The sequence below is a fragment of the Eufriesea mexicana genome, unplaced genomic scaffold, assembly GCF_001483705.2.
Source record: "Eufriesea mexicana isolate 0111107269 unplaced genomic scaffold, ASM148370v2 scaffold757, whole genome shotgun sequence".
In the NCBI taxonomy this organism is placed as follows: domain Eukaryota; kingdom Metazoa; phylum Arthropoda; class Insecta; order Hymenoptera; family Apidae; genus Eufriesea; species Eufriesea mexicana.
In genome coordinates this window covers 44,993-63,596 of record NW_016908927.1, presented here as the reverse complement: position 1 = coordinate 63,596, position 18,604 = coordinate 44,993, and the positions used below count along the sequence as shown (strand labels likewise).

General features: G+C 34.4%; 1 long non-coding RNA gene across 1 annotated transcript in view; it reads right to left on the bottom strand.

Annotated features, from left to right (window-relative positions):
* The window catches only part of LOC108546762 (uncharacterized), a 58,500-nt gene extending 51,821 nt beyond the window's left edge, over positions 1-6,679 (bottom strand). Inside the window, exons 1-2 of the long non-coding RNA XR_001890154.1 lie at positions 6,603-6,679; positions 5,103-5,490 (exon numbers count right to left, since the gene is read on the bottom strand). This is a non-coding gene — a long non-coding RNA (uncharacterized LOC108546762). The remainder of the gene's footprint in view (positions 1-5,102; positions 5,491-6,602) is intronic.
* Positions 6,680-18,604: the final 11,925 nt, after the last annotated feature.

Below are 18,604 nucleotides of genomic sequence, written 5' to 3'. Positions count from 1 at the left end.
CGGAAGAGCAAGCGTTTTTCACCAACGAAAATACACAATCAGTACTGGCTAGCAATGTAAATACCAACGAATCGGCTTATTTGCTAGAACAAGTTTACATCTGGAGGTAACCGCGCGTGGCGCTGTAATCGCCCTTCAACGAATTTCGCGCTAAAATGTGTTCACAGCGTATTCGGAAACTTTTGTACCTTAACGTACGAGCACCTGACTGAAAGACAAGACTTCGTCGAATTTAATATCTCGTCGAAAGGAACACATTTGAAAAACGAGAAACGAAACTGCTTCGCGAGAGGCAAGCTGTATCTTTTTAACTTTCGTTCTGGGAGGTTAACTTTTATACGTGCTTCGTTAAACCGGATATCGAAAATAAGTTAAATCCTTGTTGGAGTAGGGTGGTTATTAATTGAAAAATGTTTCGCATCGATAATAATGGAATTACTTTCACCGAGAACGAAAACGAAATTTAAAGGTTATGTTGGTCGAAAGTTTCGCGAGGAAGTGAAGAATTTTTGTATCGAGTTTAACGATTCAACGATTAATATTCTTTTAGGTTATTCGACTTTATCTGCGATTATTCTACGAGTATTCTATAAAGGAGATACTTTAATTGAAAGGATTTGCTGGTTTGGCCAAGCAACACGCGTGGACGTTACTCAACGTTAATAGATGCTATGACATGGAAACGTTAAAGGTGATCTGGAACACGAGCGACGGGAACGATGTCGATGGCATTTATACATATTCAAGTATACCGTCTTCGGCACACGTTGTGCTTGATACCAACAAAGGAGGTGTAAAACTGGTCGTGCCATTCCAACCTAGTCGGTATTACATAATCTGTACTTTTCTTTCTGTGCCAGTCTCAATGATAACTGTTATATTATACGGAGCATGTTAGAAAATCTGCTTTTTTCTTCAAATAGTTTTGCCCTGAGTGCAACGAGAAATCGTTTCATTCGAAACGGTTCATTTTAAATTTATTAGACATTTGTTAAATACTTTCGCACAATTATCTGTTTCCTGGAAATTGTATATGTAATTAACGATAAGAAGAAATTTTCATTTATTTCAGTATTGTGATTTTAGATTACGGGGTTATTAAACGTATGCATAAAATTAACAAGGTGACACAATTAGTTTGGGTGATCATGAGCACATCGCTGGCAATCTCCATAATCTAGCTCAGATGCCATACGCGTTCGATCACCTTCCCCGAGCTAAGGGAAATCAGGAGATTTGCTCTTGCGAAAGTTCTTGGTCGACGAACAATTCGACTTCGATCAGATATTAAATCGTATTAAATCCTGCTCATGAACCAGAATTATTTCGCCGTCAAATCGAAATTTTCAATTTAATACCGCGAGGAAGGATATCTTATTGCTTTTATCACGGTGTTTGAAGTTCAAATAGATCATAAAGGAAATGGATAAACGAGAAAGTACTACATCGTTTCATGTTTGTCACGAGGCAATTCTGTTAGTCCTAAAACGTGACTAAAATCACAATGCCGCACTTTACATCGTTGCTGGTATTACCAACCTGTATTTCGAATAATTTTTATCAAGAAAATTTCGTGCGTTAGCATCGTGTATGTGGAGATTCATTTTATTTATTTATTTTCTGTTTTTCATTATAATCGCTTCAAATATTTCCTGTTTGTATCTCATTACAAATAAAATACGTGGAATTGCAACTGAAACAAGATTATCGAGTGAAATTTTACATAGCAGTAATTGGCCCAATAATTCAGAATTATGTATGCAAAATTGCAAAAATTTCCTGCATAAGCATCATTTCAATGATGATACGTCTTACTTTTTTTGATGTTATAGTTACTTCATGTTATCCATAATGTTTCTGTTTCATTATATAAGATACGTGGTGTAAATAAGGTAAATCTCATGAAATTATACAGAACAGTAGTTGGTCTAATAATTCAAGGTTGCAGATAATCAACTAAATTTCAATTTCTTATTACAGTTAATTCACGTTGTTCACAATGATTATACCACATTGAACAGAAAATGCATAAAACTGAAATTGTAAGGAGATCATCCAGTGAATTTCACATAGCATCAGTTGGCCCAATATCTCAAGGTTACATAGAATCCAGCCTTTGTTGAAAACGCTCTCTTATTGATTTATCGCGGGGTTCTTCATCTCTGCGCCCTGCTGTGCGAGCAAAGGAAGTAAAAAGGAAAAGTAATTGAAAATAAATTGAGAAATTCTCATGATACCTTGTAAGTACTCATAACTTTTATTTTTCACTGCTCCCTGTTCAAACGTATTACTCATCTATCCTATATTTGTCATCCTAGATGCCACTCCTATGCATCTTGCGGGACACAAGGAGAAGAAAGTTTACACGCTACTCTAAAACTGAACTTTAAATCTATACGAAACAATCTGAAATGCCATCAAATCCACTTCAACTTCACTTTGTTTCTGTAACCGACCCACAGCGGCCGTAATTTCAGCGCTATTCAGTTTCTGCCTCCACTGCCACCACGATGAATTATTCAAGATCGATTTGTGACAGATAGTTATTTGTATCGAATGCTCATAGCCTGTAAGGAATAACCGGATGGAATGTCAAGGATAAGCACTGTGTGTTTTACAGCAGATCCAACTAAATATAATAAGTACTTTCCAATCTACGTTAACCCTACAATCCTAAGCCTTTAGCCATCCATAGCAAAGTCTTAAAGAGTTCCTTGAGGCTATAATACTATTTTTCTTGAAAAAAACTGAAGCTTGCAATTGTGAAATTTTATAATGTACACTGTACATGCATGTGTTATAGTAAAAATTAAAAATCGGTGAATACTATTTTAGACTAATTAATTCTAGAATTAACCGAATATTATTAGCCAAAAATAGTTCTCATTGATTAAAATATTGCAGTCGTTGCAAAAGGAATTGCACTTCGAAACGATATCTTTGTAGGAAAAAGAAAAACCTTAATTCAAAATTGCACGAGGACATGTCATACTGTAATAAGTGAAATTTTGAATTAAGCACTTCTTCAATGTTTGTACACGATGATTATTACTAGTTTTCCCTATTTGAAAGTACATAGTTACCTAAGGACCGATTTTAATGAAGGTATTTCATTAACTATTTCTTTAAATCAGTCAGAATTATTAAAAATTGAATGATTTTTAGCCAATACCGGTATTGATTGATGGCATTTAGTTTCCTAGAATTAACTAGACGAAACTAGTATTGACCAGAGACCTTGAATAAAATCAATTTTATCTAGCCCAACTAGTTTTATACGATTTCGAATTTTTACTACAACGTACATGGATAACATGATAGAATGATATTAACTCTTTACACTCCACTGGGGTTACTACAGCGATATTGTTAATACTAAACATACCACGATGTAAATGAAAAAATAAAAGAGCTTAAAAAAGGAAAATTGCAAAAATAAATAATCAAAGCGAACACGTTGAATAAAGAATTTTTAATCAAAATTTTGAAAATGCTCAATTAGGTTGTAGGTTTAATCTGCAATTTGGATTTATTTGCACCAATGAAGATAAAAAAACAGGGTAAAATTGTTTTATGAAGGAATTTAGGGAAACTCGCGAAAATTTTAAATTTCTAAATTTTTTTCACCACGAAAATCTGTTTACAGTTATCAAGTTCAAAAAATTTTCGCAGTGCAAAGGATTAAAATACATTTCGTTACAAGGAGCCTCTCTGTTAGGAGTTGTAGGATTAAGATTACACTCGAGGCTTAATCTGCCTATGTCACTGGTTTACAGAAAGTGTCACGAAACAGGGGTTCGAGGGCAAAAATCCATCGTTTCGTGCTACCTAGTAATCGCAGGGATTCGAGCTTGGATTCGAATAAATACGACAGATAACGATCAGGCGACACCAAACGCTAACGAAGCTCACGATTTTCTTCAAAGAAACATATCGATCTACTCCAGAACTGCAGAGCTTGCCGAGCCAATATATGCTTTCGGCTCGTTACGGCCAGTTTATAACTGAAAAGGTATTATTATGCATAATCACGAAACGATTTGCATAGTAAAAAGACTTTATTTGAAAAGAGTTACGTTTCACACAGGGTGGCACTCGAAGGAAGTACAGCCCTGAGTACGCGTACTGATAAAAAATTGCGCATGAAATCAACCCTGGTTTGCAACTGACCTTCAGATAGCTATGAAGGACTACCATTACCAAAACGACACAAACATAACGTAATAAGCATTTCAAATTTTATACGCAAATTTTATAAATTTATTATTCTAATAATTTAACAAAATATTAATAAATTGAATAAAAATATATTTTTAGGTTCGGTATAGTATTCGAGGAACGCGAGAGAAATCGTGAAACGAATTTCTGATTATAGTAATCTCTTTCCAATTACTTTCCCAAGCATAGACTGGTCACAATCAACGATACGAAAAATGTTTTATTAAGGCGAACAGAAATACACATATTTCTCATTTTTATTGCTAAAGGATTGGAAGGAACGAATGAGAGGAGAATAACGGGTCGTTACGGATTACTCGAATGCTATAAATTTGATGATATCCCTATTGAATAAACTAAATCCGATTTGTTGCATAAATAGTTAAAGAGAATATTAAATTGAAATTCAACCATAATTTTTTCATCGGCGATTATGGTTACCGATGTATTCCAAAGTGAGTTAGAAATTCGAATAACTTTAAAACGCGAGAAACGATTATGCGAACGATTTGCCAATGTTTGCAGTGCTACTTAAATTTCCTTTCATAAATTTTAATCGAATTAATCGTTTCCTTTCATTTCGAATTTTGCATTCCCTTAATAAATTTCAGTAAGATTAAAATGTAAAATTCAACGGGAAATTTAAATTTCAAAAATTAATCTTGACCTGAAATTTAATATCGAGTCTCGTACCTCTGCTAAGATAATTAAGATTACACGGCCAAGATATATTTTCCCTAGAGAACCAATAGGTGACGCAACGAGAGCAACAGTGAAACGAAGGCACGAATTACTTTCGTTTCGATGTCTCATATGTCGAGACAGTTGTTTCGGTTTATAGCCGGTCGATTTGTAAGGCGTTGAAACAATCTGAATCATCTTACCGGGCGAGAAGCACGTAGGAGGTTTTACGACGCGACGAGACACACTGTAACGTTGTTGCTATTTCGCAGCGAACGTAGGCTCCCTCCGTGATATTAGCTCGGACGTTGGCGCAGATGACACGGTGAAACGGCAAGGAGCGTGAGTAAATACGCAGTGTTCAGCACGAATGGAAACTGGCCAGTGCGAAGCGCGATAGCGAGTTTGACGGATCGCAGTTGTTCCCCGCAAGTTTTCTCAGGCACCCACCTTTCTTCTTTCACAACACACGACCGAACTCTAGTCTATACGGCACTCGATCTCCACTCTTCTCGCCTGTCTCCTCCACTATCCTTTATGTACACGCATAATTTGTCGACGATCCGGCTAAACGTGAAACACCCACGCGTCCTGCGAACGACCAACGAAAAGCGAAAAATGAAATAATTCCCGCGAGTGAAGGGGCATTTACAGGGATACGTGACGACAGCGATGGTGGCTAGGATAACGGAATAACAAAAGCACCGGAGAGTACGCGTCGCCGATAAGCCGCGGGCTATCTTTTAATCCCGATGTAACGTTCCGACGATCACGAGCCTCGCACGAAAGAAAGGAAGAAAATAAGAAGAGACGAGATGATGCGAAAAGTTAGCCGGAACTCTTTCCAAATTTTCGGCATCGCATCGCAACGTACTGTGACAGGCCGAGTGTTCCCCTTTTATTCCGCCTTTCCGCCAAGCTCGAATTGTTTGCAGCGGAGCGACAAGTACACTCCGGGCTTCCTTTATCTCCCTTTCTCTGTCTTTTCTTCCCTTCTTTTCACGAGGGACCTCCCCGTCCGTTCACTTTTTGCCGTTTCGAGAACAATTACACAAGTCTCTGAAGCAATTAGTCTGGCACTCGAACGCTACGGGAACCGTACCACTATCGCGCCCTTTAAGCTTCTAAACCGTAATACTCCGCGGCTTAGACGCCCGCTCCCCATCCCTCTCCCTCTCTATCTTTCACTGCTTCTCTGTCGCTCTCTTTATTTCTCCCCTTTCCTCACTCTGTCACTCGGTGGCCGTCGGTAAAGGAACGTTGACGGCAACAACGTCGCCGACGATTGTCCCTAGAACGTCCTGACGCGCCTCATTTCTCTCTGTCCCCATCAACGAGCGTGCGTACTCGGTTCTCGAGACGACGGCGATCGTCGGGGTCGCACAAGGTACACACTCTCGTTTCTTTCCTCCGTTTCTAACGTTTCCCTTCTTCCGACGGATCGAAACTGTACTTTCATGCGTACAGAGATCGATGACGCTTACAACGAAGATCGAACCATAAACTTCCTCCTGACTTTACGCGCAAGTGAGAGAAAGAGAGAAAAAGAAAGAGAGAAGGGAATTTAAAGCAGAAAAATAGAGAATACCGAGGGAAAGAAAGAAAAGTGGACAGACGAAGGAGAAGAAGGAAAGGCGAAGGAAGAATAACGGTGGAAAAATACGGAGAACGAAGTACAAAGAGAGAAGAACAAACAGACGCACAGAGATAGAGACGATTCGAAAAGGAATCTGTACGGATTTGTACGCAACTCTATCGAACGCGTGTCTTTCGTAGCACGTACGAATGCGGCGGAGCTACTAGCTAGCGCGAGGTAAAAGAGACGAAGCGAGGTTCTCCCCGAAGCTGATCCTGCGTGCTAAACGAGCCGCCTCCGCTGCCACTCGGCCCCCACCCTTTCACCGGTCGACCCCCTCCAGCGCCCCTCCAGCCCCCAGTCGCGCTCAGCACACCCCACCCACGGCATTACGCTGCTTCCACCACCGCCACGACCCACCGCTATTCTAACCTCCACCGCATCCACCACCGACGGCGCTCTGCTCGCTACGTTACCGTTTTCTTTAGTTTCGTTCTTTCGTTCCTTCTTTCCTTCTTTCCGTCCTCTTCTCGCTCTTCATCTCTCCCTTTCACCGTCTTTCTCTCTTCCCCTATGCGCGCATCGACGTTTTCACCGCTACGCACACTCGTATTACTAACTGTCACGCCGAGTATGCACGATTTCTTGGCGGGAAAATAGCCAAAGCGATGGAAATCTCGCAGAGAGGTAGAGAAGTACGTTCGTTTGCCATTGTACGTATACCTGTTGAAAAAAGTCTATTCGCGCGTTCGCTATTCCGCGTGTTACCGAATATAGCGTTCAATTTTTAAGCTGTGCTATAGACTGGCGTTTAAAGGTGTCTTTTCAATACTGCGCTTTTACCACGAGATTAAATCAGAGATGACTGCTTCGGGGTTACAGTCTGCTGTTTTTTTATGTACAGAGGTTATGTTTATACCGGGTATTCGTTAATTATTCATAACCACAAATTATATTTTTAATTCTTTAGTAACTTATTCTATACCACACAAATTAAAGTTTTTAATTTTTATAATATATTTTAGTCGTAATACGATTGCGTAAAATATGCAAATGAAAATTTTAGCGCATTGATAAATTATTTATTCTCGATTAAATATAGAATATCGAATAGTCAATGGTATAACCTCTTTAACAACTGAATTGAAATCTAACTGTAACCCAACTCTTTTTCCGTCTCAATTATTATTAAACGTACATACAAGTGAATTACGCAGAGGAATAAATATATTAATGCACATGATATGGAAACATAAATTTATCGTTTACTGTTAATATAAAGAATTATAATAATTATGATGTATGCAGTATATCTATATTCCACTTGGTATTATGAAAGATAATAAACAGAATATTTCTATTATATAATAATTTCTAAATTTCTAATTTCTATATAAAACAGGAAGGAGAAAAAAAATTATATTTACAAGTAGAAATAAAATTTTTCCATTTGAGAACCTGTGAACTCGTTAAATTTATTATACATAGCATTGAATAAGTTTTAATCGTATCGTTTCATTCCTAATTACTTCTATCCATATTAATATACCTGGACGCTAAAAACAATGTTAAATAATACAACAGGTTCTCGCACTTTGCTTCATTCGCTAATATGTGCAAACAATAACATGGATAGAAATAATTAGTAACGAAACGTGGAATATACAGAGTGTTTCACACAATGAAGTAGAAGCATATTTTTAGTAATAGCTTGAGTTAAAAAGAAATTTCAGAGGACAAAATTACACGGTGTTACGTGCCCTATATTTCTTAGTTACTTTGTGTACCTTAATTGGTGAACCTAATTGGCGGACATAAAATAAAAAAAATACATAATTGGTGTATCTAAAACACTTTTTTTTTTTTTTTGAACAATTACATAATTTTCTGTTTTACCTAATCAATTCTTTTTTGTACAAGATACCAAACTTAGTTAATTGAAAATTAAACGGACTCGAGTTATTCCAACTTTCAAAAACTACTTCATTTACTTTATAATTATTTTTCTTTTTTATAGGAAAAAGGGTGAAGTTGAGATTTCAATGACATCGAAACAGAAAAATATATAAAAGTACAGGAATGTGAAACGCAAAACACTATTTAATTTTGGCCTTTCAAATTTTTTCCTATTTCTATCTCTAAAGATATAGCTCTGCTTAGTTGGAGAATCTCTATACTTTCCACGGAAAATTAAGTACTGTACAATTTTTCACCAGAAAATAAAATTGCGCGTGAAGAAATTTTTTCCTCCAAAACTGTATTTAGTTCCATCCTGTATACCCAAATATTTATTTAAGTAAAAATTCAAATTGATTTGTCTTGAAAATGTGGCCTAAAGGAATTTTTAATTTCTACTTTTTGAAAGTAATTTAGTTTTATTTTGTTGGTTAGAGACTGAAACTCGAGACTCGCATCATGCGTTTCACTCTGTGGATCCATCGGTAGATGGCTCCACGTGATTGCTCGATCGCGTAATCGATTTTCGGAAACATATTTTTTTACACGTGTATTATTGATTGTTTAATATTATCTGAAAGTAATTTAACTTTAATTCTGTTATATATGTATTGTTGAATTTTACTATATTTTGTATATAATACATGCAGCTTAAGCACCTTACTGCAATTATTGTTTATTATTTATTAAAGTACTAATTGTTTACTAATTTTTGATTTATTACTGTTATCCAACAACTTATTTATTATTTTATAATTTATTCATTCTCTCGGGGTTATTCTATGATTTATTTATTATTCTGAAGTTATTCTATAACTTACTTATTGAACTACATACCTAATTTAAAAAAATGTGTACTTTGACTAAAACAAAGAGAAAGAAGAAAATACTCACTATACTATATACATACTATACATAGAATGGAATAATAGGTTCACTTATTTTATGAATGTAAATTCGTGCAATAATTCGGATTGGATACTAAAAGTTTTTAAATATTAAAAATTGTAATACAAGATTTGAGATATTTTATAAAATTGAAACAATAGAAGTTATTGTATTTATATGGGTAAGAAAAATATTTATCTACATACTTTGTCCTATACTCGTGTGTAGAATTAACGGTAAATAATACTGCAATGACTTTGAGAAATACGTAAAACCTGTGTTTTCTTCGTAATAATTCATAACAGCCATTCAGTAATGGATGTGCAATCACTTTACTTTACTGAAGATGAATGTCCGTCATAAATAATTCTCACAATCATTCAATGCACGCATATAACGAATTTCCATTAGCACGTCAAACTATAAAACAACAAAGTTTATGTAAAAATAACAGTTTCAACTATCATATATTTTAACTGACTGATGAAAATTTATCTCCATATAAAAATTCCTCGAAAAATTAAAATGAATAAACGCTAGTTAAAGTGGAAATCGAAGTGAATAAATTGAAAACAGCGATGCACGCAATATTGACGAACGATTGTCAAAATGTAATAAAAATAATTGAGTTGTCTCAGAATGTAACAATTTCGTTCGTGGAACAGCTGAAAATTAAAAAATTCACCAACAGCTAATATATTTTCTGATAAATCAGGATTAAAACCAGTGGCAGTCGAGGTAAATAAATTAAAAACAGGTATCCATGGAAATTCAATAAAAAAATTTCTCAAACTCGTTAAAAATAATCGATTCGTTCCAAAATTGTACAATTTATTCTGCGAATCTGATAAAAATTCAAAAATTCACCAATAATTAATATATTTTGATAAATCAGAAATAAAAACGCTGACAGTCGCAGTAAATCAATTAAAAACAGAATTCTAGGCAAAATTGATAAAAAAAAATTGCTAAAACTCGTTAAAAATAATTGTCTCGTCCCAAAATTGTACACTTTATCTACCGAATCTGCTGAAAATTCAAAAATTCAGCAGCAGCAAATACATTTTGATAAATGAAAAATAAAAACAGTGGAAGTCGAAGTAAATAAATTTCAAAAAGAATTCTAAGCTAATTTGATAAAGAGATTGCTAAAATTCGTTAAAAATAATCGTCTCGTCCTAAAATTGTAGACTTTATTTAGCGAATCTGCTGAAAATTCAAAAATTCAGCAGCAGCAAATACATTTTGATAAATGAAAAATAAAAACAGTGGAAGTCGAAGTAAATAAATTTCAAAAAGAATTCTAAGCTAATTTGATAAAGAGATTGCTAAAATTCGTTAAAAATAATCGTCTCGTCCCAAAATTGTAGACTTTATTTAGCGAATCTGCTGAAAATTCAAAAATTCAGCAGCAGCAAATACATTTTGATAAATCAAAAATAAAAACAGTGGAAGTCAAAGGAAATAAATTTAAATAAGAATTCTAAGCAAATTTCATAAAAAAAACTTGCTAAAACTCGTTATCATCTCTCAATAATCATCTCTTTCCTAACCGAAATAATTTATTTTAAATCTGCGGAAAATTGAAAAGCAACAACTAGTGCATCTTCGTAAATCAGAATTTAACAGAGCAACAAGCCTCTATTGAACGATGATCGATTAAACTGATCGAGCTTTGAGCTGGCAAACCGCTTGTTCGTACGCCTGTGAATCTAAAACGATAAAATGGTAGTAATATCGATTAACGACTCGTTACTGAAAACTGTAAGTAACGTCAATACGAGGTATGTCGAGTAATCAGGTCATGGATACTGAAATCGACTGGGACAGGGTCGCTATTGTTTCTCCCGTTTATATTCTCTGCAAAAAGGAAGAGAAGAAAATTGTGCGTTTTGTCTATGCATGCCTGCGTGATTGTGGCTTCGAAAGCACCCACGAGAACCATACGCATCCGTTCTTCCTCCTGCAAGTTTAATCATTGAAAAACGAGCGAACAAAGACCGTATTCGTTCAGGTTGATGATAAATTCGCGCTACCACCTTCATTCCTAAACGAAACTAGCAGTCTTCTGTTACTCTGCCAACGTTCCAAGAGTCCGGGCTATCTAAGAGCCACTGTTGGCTTCGTGATTTTCTATATTTTGGAAAACTCGGTTTGATTAAAGGTAATAAGAATGGAGCTAATTCGTCGTATCGATGGCAAATTTATATTCGCATCTCGAGGTTTTCTTAACCGACAGGTCTCCTCTGGAAACAAAAGTCGTCTGTTACTTTGACATCGTCCAAACAACTACAGGAATCCATCTAACTACCATCGTTAGCCACGTGCATAGCATTTTGTGTTTCGGAAAACTTGGTACAATTGAAGCTATTAAAGGTGATACCAATTCTGTTCATGTGAAATTCGCATTTGTATTTTCAAGTTTACTAGACGAACAGTTCCGTTGGGGATGTCTGAGGAGCTTAGGGTTAGGTGAAGCACTGTTCGTGAGTACAATTTTTATATTTTAGATAAGTTAGTATCAGTAGTATTCCAGCTATTGAGGTAAAAGTAATTTATTTCCTTTGCATCTTGGGAAATTTTAAAGAAAGGAAACAGTTTAGCATAGTTATTGCTTGAGTAAAGTATTATATCGTTTATTATCTTTTTTTAAGATGAATTATTGAAAAGATGATCACACGACGATAGTCATCAAGCATTCTGAAAAATTCGTATAAACATAGAAATAATAGTACTGTAATACGTTAATGCTGCATGAATTTGTGGAAATTTATTATGCTGATACAGAAGATTAAGATTTATTTGTATCTTCTGTACAATTTGAAAACAAATGAAACAAATATTCAGATGCACGTCATTTCTTCACCTTCTCACTATTTCATGTATCGATTTCACTACCATAAATACTGTATTCTACACTGTTGTACTCTATGTTATCTATATTATAGTATACTAGATTACATTCTTTACGGCCATTGTATTCCCCAAAATGTAGAATATAAAAATCAGATTATATCTGTGTTTGAATATTTGTGTGACTGACTGCATATTGGGTTGCACCATAAACCACTGCATCATAAATCTGTTTGAGAATTTCAAATAACGTCCAATTCCTTGATGCCATAGTGCTTAGTTTACTTTAAAGAATTAATCAATCTAAAAGAGGGCCAGCAAACCCATTTCTGCAATGGAAATGAAGAAACCAAATTATATTAGTCACATAATCTCAAGGGAATTCTAGAATCTGAATAGGGACATTAACAAAATAAGCAAGAGTTAGTAACCTCAAATAATAGTAACTTACAAGTCATTAAATTTTATATTAATACTTTTTACATGATACTCCATATATTATTTATGTTTTATGTATTTCCATATTGGTGGAAATAGGTTACAAAAATAGGTAAGAGTAACTACCAAAAGCAATAACTCACAGGCTATTAAATTTTCGAATAAATTCCAGAATAATACCTCCTATACAATTCTTTATATATTATTTACGTTTTATGTATCTATAAAAATATAACGAAAGAATAGGTTGCAATGGTATCTTCCAATAACAATAAGTCACAAGTCATCAAGGTTTAGAATAACTTCCGGAATAATAATCTAAAATATTATAAAACAATACCTTATAATACCCTATAGTAATATCCTAATAATATTATTTATTCTTTATATATTATTTACCCTCTATGTATCCATAAAAATAAATTGGAAAAATAGGTTGCAATGGTATTTCCCAATAACGATAAGTTAGAAGGCATTAAGTTTTAGGATATAGTTCCAGAATAATAACTTAAAATATTATAGAATAATATCTCACAATATCCAATAATAATAAGCTAATAACATTATTTCTTCTGTATTTATTATTTCGTTGTAAGAAATTGAATTATCGTATTTCAGCAGAATTAACAACTCGAGTGACAGAAGTCATTGCGAAAATGTTAACCCCTTGACTACGGCAGATTTTGATACGCAACGACCGTACCATACGGCAGAAATTGAGCTACGATATGCGCCATTTTTGTGAAAACAAGCGCCCTCCGTGTCAGGAAGCTAAACTACGCGGAGTGCCTATGAGCGCCCTCCATATCACAAACACAAAATTTCTAAGCGCCTATAAGCGCACCATGTGTCACAAACGCAAAATTTCTAAGTGCCTATGGACGCCCACCGTATCACAAACACAAAATTTCTAAGTGCCTATAGGCATCCTTCGTGTCACAAATGCAAAATTTCTAAGCGCCTATAAGCGTAATATGTGTCACAAACGCAAAATTGCTAAGTGTCTATGGGCGCCTTCCGTATCACAAACACAAAATTTCTAAGCGCCTTTAAGCGCACCATGTGTCACAAACGCAAAATTTCTAAGCGCCTATAGGCGTCCTTCGTGTCACAAACGCAAAATTTCTAAGCGTCTATGGGCACCCTTCATATCACAAACACAAAATTTCTAAGTGCCTATAGGCATCCTTCGTGTGACAAACGCAAAATTCCTAAGCGCCCATACGCGTCCACAGTAGTCAACGGGTTAAGGAGAAGTGCCCAGTGACGCGTTGCCTTGTTTCGGTGAAATACGCCAGGCGGCGCGACCGTGTTCCGCTATAACCGTCGGTAAGTTCGAGGAGGCGCTGCAATAGCGTCTAAACGCATCGTCAATTGCACATCGTAGTCGGATGCAATGGCGCTTCTCGACATAAAATGCGAGCAACGAGATCGTACCGTGTGGCATTTGAACCGATAACAACACTATCCGGTATGTACATACTACGAAAGTAGGCAGGAGTAAATAACTTTCAGTAACAATAATTCATGAGTCGTTAAGTTCCGAAGTAAGGTTCAGAATACATATACTGCCGAAGCAGATAAGAGTTAGCAACTTGTAACGACAACTCTATAAGCCATTAAGTTTTCAAATGAATTCCAAAATAATTTTCTCTGTGTGTAATGCTATAGTACTGTATATTGTTTACTCTGCGAATATCGTACCAGTAATATAAATTGCAGTAACGATGGAACTTGAATAAATATTCCAAATGTAGGTAAACGTGTCTACAATACAAAGAGATGCGAAATTTTTATTATTAAATATCAGTTGCTACGTGCGAACAAAGGCGATAGGTTATGTATGGCTGCGCATAACAATTGGAACCACAAATTCCAGGACAGCATCAATCCACGTTTCAACGTTATGTATTGCCACGACTGTTTCCTATATTTGAAAAAAACCTTACTTCCAGGGTATTTCTCAATATGTACAATATATCATAATACCGTGCAAAAATATTTTTGGTACTCGTTAACCTATTTCGTGAATAGTATGTTTCATTTTCAACGGTAAGAAATTTTAACTCAAAAATTGTTCGTTTGATAAATTATAGAAAAATTTTGAAAAACAGTAATGCAGATTATATCAGAAAAACGTAAATTTTAATTAAAAAATTATTCAGATGATGGATTATTAAAAATTTTCGACAAACAGTGGTGCAAATTATTTTTAAAAATTTATTTATAAAAATTTTCAAGAGACGGTACTGTAAATTATTTACGTACTATTTGTATATCACTTGGACGTTTTTGTTGTTTGTTTATAGTAACGTTAATAGCGATTTGGGCGATGTTCCAGTTTCAAAACGTCAAGTAGATGCCGACAAAAATAGTAAAGTAGATCCTAGGAAACCTCTTGTGCTAGAATGACGTGCTATGCACGTCGATGATCATTTGTCTCAAAAGTGGGAACGACGTGCGTAGCATAACCAGTGATTCCGTGGTTTGAAAGTAGTATAGTATTAAAAGTTGTATAGTGCACCTAAACGATACCTTACATTTGCAATTTTGATCATTTTTGATCCCATGGCGTGTAAATTAATTATTAAATATTAGTAAGTAAACTTCATAAAATAGAAAAGTTACTAAATGTTACTGAACATTACTAGATACTATTAAATATTACTAGATATATTACAAAATATTACGAAATATTATTAATTATTAGTGAATATTACTAAATTAACCTAAGTTAATTATTAAAATTCTGCATCATATTAAAAAGTATATATTTTATTTCCCAACAGTATAATAAAAAAGAAAAGACATAATTTAGTTTAACGTCAAATAATTATATTACATTTATTAGTTACCTTTCTATTTCATAATTTGAGATCAAAGAGATATATCTCATTAAATAATTAGATATCAGACTTTTAAAAATTCCTACAACATACCTATCCAAAAATCCTATAGAAATTAATGCACGTATTGCCAAATTTTTTCAGTTAGTGCTCATATAATTTTACCATTTTGAATAAAATTATTAACAAAAATACTTGAATATAACTTTAAAGTGCTTTTAATTTATTTAAATAACGCGATTATGTATATTATTGTACATATTCGCCTAAATTTTGTATAGAAATTATGTAAAATTATGGCTCGCTTCGAATTACCTTGGACGGTTCGGTCACGCGCATCAGTGAATTAATTTCCAGCGCAAGTGGTTAAACAAAGTGATTACGTAGTGAAACGTATATAGATCATGGCAGAAAGGTCATAGATAATCGAAAGAAATAGGAGGATACTGTAAACGCGGAAATGAATTATTAATAAATAATTCAAAGACTTTATTTATTTTTCGATAACGAATAATTGAACAACATGAAATTGAGCCTAATTCATCGTGATTTAATAAAATTGTTAATTTCGCAGACGTAATAATTCATACATAGATATATCATACATACTGTAATAACAAAACAATATATAAATAATAATAAAATAATAAAATTATACATATACGTTAAAAATAAAATACAAATATCAAACAATAAAATCATTTCCATATATGTTAATTGTACATTAAGATTATAATTGTAATTAAGATTATAACAGAAATAATTGAAACTACGGATAAATTAAAATAAATAAATATAATAGAATAAATTAAATAATAAAATAAATTATATATATTGCTACAAGATTTGAAAAAATCCAAAACTGTGAAATTATTAAAATTAATATTAAAATTAAAACAAAATTTCGATTGAAAACAATACAATAGCTACGAGACTATACCATACCTGTATCGTTAAATTTATTTCAGTATTCTAATTACAAAATCGAAGAAATAAATTCGAACGTATGAACTAGCAACAGCTCTATCTCATTTCCATTATTAATGCAACATCGGTGACTGTTTAGAAAGGTGAGAAAGTTATTCACAAGCAAGTTTTCTCTTCGCACGACACGACCCCGTCAAGATTAAGGCGAATAACATGGCTATCCGAAGATGGTATCGATACACCGCAATGTTTGCGCAACGCTTACAGTACGCTGCGCGGCAAATTAATCAAAAGCAGCAGATTGTTTAAGCAGAACGCGCTTATTAAATAGCGTGGATAACCGTGGATCGATCGAATTTCGAGATAACCACGAAGTTGATATTTAATGGATGGCTCGAAGTATTCGCGTTTGAGAGGAACTGTTTGCAGACGGTAATACCATCGTGACGAGGCTGCAAAGGCAATAGCTACTATCTAGGGCTACACAGAGATGAGAAGATGGCTACTGCGACAACGCAAAGTGGGGAATTTCGCCGAAAGGCTGGCCAAGATACGAAAACATTTTTGGTTTGTACAAGAATTCTCATCTTTGGATTTTTAGCATTCGCTAATTACGAAGTCGAAATCAAAAATAAAGAAGAAGCAAAATGGCGGCATCAAAATGTCGGACAGATATGTATAAAAATATTGGATTGGGCTGACACTTGGTACTCGTGGGTTTTCGAAATTTCTGATTACGAATTCAAAACGATTATTATAAAGAACAAAATGGCGGATCTAAAATGGTGGTGAAAAATAAAATAAAATTATTACATCAGGTAGTATGCAGCTTGGTATTTTTGGGCCTTCGTCGTCGTTGATTACGAATTTGAAGTACAAATTACAGAAAATTACGCAAAATAAACGCACAATGATCTACGTGAGCTAAAACACGAACTAAATTAATAGCTCTGTTATTTAAGCATTTTTTTATTACAAAAAGTATCGTTTTATAGCTTTTGGAGGTTATAAAACCTGATTCCGATATTATCTCTTTATTGGATTAAAAAGTTATCCAAATTTGCAAAGATGTTACCATTAAAATTCATATTATCAATGTACAAATTTGCGCTATTTCATACGGTTTTATGCACGACTTTAAACTATATAGTAGGATTGTAAAATAAATTTGAGTATTGATAGAATATAATTCTTATAGAAGGAATACGAAACATAGCGATTTGTTGAATAAAGTATTATATTCGCATTGACTTGTTCATACTATGAATGAAGTATTTTATCTTGGTCACGTGAAAGTAAATCTCACGAATAATATTAAATTGTTAAATAGAACTACAAACTTCACAGTGCGGTATCTAATGATGACTCTGTGAAGAAATTAGACGATAATGTACAATGTACAATTACAAAATGCAACAATTATCAATTACATAATAAATATATGAAGACAATAAACATAATTGTTTCACATTATATTTATCTCTCTTTCTTATACTCTTTGTCTCGTATTTATAATACATTATGTACTTTCTCGTCCCACTCTCTCTCTCTTTCTCTCTCTCACTGCTTACTATATACTCGTCACTCGCCATAAGATCGTCCTCTTACACATGACGCCAATACTCCACCATCTCTCACTCACGAAACCAATTCCACAGACTCTTATTGTTCCGACTCGAGAGCCGCGGACATTTGCCTCAAGGAAGGCATAAATTATGCCTAAACAAATCTACTTGAAAAGCACGGACAGATCGAGTTTGCGATGTGAAAGAGATCGCAATCCTATATCCGTGACAGTGTGAAACATTCTTATAAACTCTTCCAAAATTCAGGACTTTAACCCTTTCGGTATGAGCACCGGATATATCCGACATCCATCTGTGTAGAATTTTATATAAATATTTTTTAATATTAAAAAGTTACAAACAATACTTGTTGGAAAGTGCTGTTAACACTAGAACTACCGATCTTTAATGGGTACCTAACTAAAACGTGCACAGATTATAGTAATTTCAGCGGTAAGATGAATATGAGCGAATATATCGATTACGGTTCTTTCTTAATACGAGTTGATACCAATTTTATTCTTAAAGCAGGTGTATGTGTTCGGTGATTGCAAGAAGGAAAATTCTGGGACCAGTCATTTGCACTGGGTTGGTAGTTCTAGTGTTAAGCACAGTTCATATTTAACGCTTAACCCCTTGGCTACTATGGGCGGCTA